Raw genomic sequence first — 2,767 nt, forward strand, 5'->3', positions numbered from 1 at the left:
AGCTGAAAATAGAACTTCCATAAAATCCAGCCATCCAACTACAGGTATCCATCCAGAAGAAATCAGTATGTCAAAGTTATAACACATCCTCATGTTTACTGCAGTACGACTCATGATAGCCAAGAAATGGAATCAGGAGTTGTCTAAGAACAGATGAATGCATAAGGAAAATGACATAAATACACAATTGTTATTCGGCCATAGAAAAGAATGAAATCTGTCCCAATGTGGATAGAACTGAAGGACATTACATTTGTGAAATAAGCCAGACACAGAAAGACAGAGACCTCATGTTCTCACTCATGTGGAAACTAGAAAAATTGGCTTCATGGAACAGAGTAGAATAGTGTCCATACAGACTGGGAAGGGGGGGGGGGGGTAGGGAGAAGGGGAGCCAGAGGGAGGTCTGATAATAGGACCAAAATGCAGTTAGATAGGTGGAATACATTCTAGTGCTCTACAATACAGTAGGTGACAATAGTTTACAACAGTTTATTAAATATTTTATAAAGAACTAGAAGACAGGAGTTTGAGGATTCCCAATACAAATAAACAATAAATGTTTAGGGAGATAAAAATGCCAATTACTCTGATTTGATCATTGCAAATAGTATTTGTGTATGTATTTATCACATTCCATAAATATGCATGACTATTGTTTCAATTAAAAATTTAAAAGGGGGAAGATGTTCTTTGCTGATGAAACTATTTTAGAACAGTTTGCTAAAACACATTTCTTAGAATAAATGGAATAAATACTATATTATCTATATACATGTATATGTGGAAGTCCCGTTCCACATACAGGACTTTGCGATTGCATTTAATCTACAGATCAGTTTGGGGAGAATTGACATCTATGATACATTGAATTTTCCAATTACTGGCTTGATCTTTCATTTGTTTAGTCTTTCTTAAATTTCCCTCAATTACTATATCTATATACATGTATATAGATATAGTAATATAGATAGCAATATTATAACATTTTGCAGGGGGGCATGCAGTAGTACAATTTGATGATCTCCAATCTTTTAACCACTGTGTGGAATTTCATTGTATGTATCATTAAAGTTCTAACCATTTGTTAACATAAATATTTAGGTTGTCTCTGATTATTTTCTATTTTAGAAATATTGTAATGAACATCCATGAGTATGTGTATAGAAGTATTTGGATTGAAATTGTTGACTCCAGTGTCATTTACATTGTAATTTTTTATAGGAAAATTTTAAATGGCTCTTCAAACTGATTGAGACAATAAATACTGTATGGCAAGGACCTTTCTCCAGTTTTGCCAACAGTGATAATCACTTTTCAATGAATGCTTTGGTGAATACAATGAATACAGTTTTACTTAACCTTTAAATGTTCTATTTAGCACAAAAACTGTGTGTGTGTGTGTATTTTGCTGGGGATTGGACCCAGGGCCTTGTGCATGTGAGGAAAGCCCTCTACCAACTGAACTATGTCCCCAGCCCACAAAAATGACTTCTTTGAGAATCCAGCACCTCTAATTGTATCAGGCACCTTGTGACACTCAATGTATCTGTCATGGGGCTGAGGCTGTGGCTCAGCAGGTAGCACGCTTGTCTGGAATGCATGAGGCACTGGGTTTGATCCTCGGCACCACATATAAATAAATAAATGTCCATTGACAACTAAAAATATATATATTTTTAAAAAACACGCTTGTCAATGTATCTGTCATGAATAATCACTTAATGCTACATTGGTCTATTTATCTCTTTTTACCCCCAGACCTCAATGTGTCCTTACTGTAAATTAATGCAAAAGTCCTCCACTGTTGTTCTTTTTCCTTCATCTTGACTTGGCTGTTTGCATTTCCATAGAATCATTGTCAGTTTACACAGAAAATCTTGCTGTGGCTTTGCGATTGTATTTAATCTACACATCAGTTTGGGGAGAACTGACATCTATGATACATTGAATTTTCCAATTACTGGCTTGATCTTTCATTTGTTTAGACTTTCTTAAATTTCCCTCAAAAAGATATATTTCTCAGCATAGTGAAGTAAGCCTTTTCACAAGGTGGAACCCCTAGAACCTGTGGATGTTACTTTGTATAGGACTTTGCAGACAGACACGATAAAGTCGAGGATCTTGAGGTGGGGAGTTTGGATTATCCGGGTGGAACCAAATTTTAATCACAAATATTCCCTTCAGAGGGTTGACTAGAGCGTGGCAATCAGTGGAACTGGCTGGGTCGGTTGTAGTCGTAGGCGGACTGCAGTGGAAGGTAGCCCTGGCATTCTGATGTGTGTTGGAGACCCTATTTGGCACTTATCTATAAGCAAAGGAGCCGAAGGAGCTGGTCACTCCGGGAAACCAGACTTCAGATAAGGCCCGCTCCAGCCTGCGTGGTCCCCGGGGTCCGAGGCCGGCCGGGACGCCTGGGAAGTAAGAAAATGACCCCGCCGCAGCACGTCCCTGGGTGGGCTCGAACCACCAACCTTTCGGTTAACAGCCGAACGCGCTAACCGATTGCGCCACAGAGACGCGGCTGCCGCCCGCCTTCCCCCGTTCCACATACAGGACGTGCCGCTCCACGGCGGGCGGGAACTGGGAGGGCGACGCCGGCTCCGCTCCGGTTTCCGCTGCTCACGTCCCCGGCGCCTCTTCACAGCAGACGAGCGAGGGCTACTCGGTGTGGTCTCGGCTGCCGCGCTGCCCAGAGCCGGCTGTGCTGTCACCTGGGAGCGCACGGCCCGACGCACGCAGGCGACGGGAAGCGCGGAGAGCAGTC

The 2,767-nt window shown here is 41.7% G+C and overlaps 1 non-coding gene across 1 annotated transcript; it reads right to left on the reverse strand.

Moving 5' to 3' along the window:
* Positions 1–2,446: 2,446 nt before the first annotated feature.
* On the reverse strand, positions 2,447–2,520 carry Trnan-guu (transfer RNA asparagine (anticodon GUU)). Its single transcript has one exon. It is a non-coding gene; the product is annotated as a tRNA-Asn (tRNA).
* Between the last annotated feature and the right edge of the window lie 247 nt (positions 2,521–2,767).

Source organism: Marmota flaviventris, chromosome 6 (assembly GCF_047511675.1).
Source record: "Marmota flaviventris isolate mMarFla1 chromosome 6, mMarFla1.hap1, whole genome shotgun sequence".
Classification (NCBI taxonomy): domain Eukaryota; kingdom Metazoa; phylum Chordata; class Mammalia; order Rodentia; family Sciuridae; genus Marmota; species Marmota flaviventris.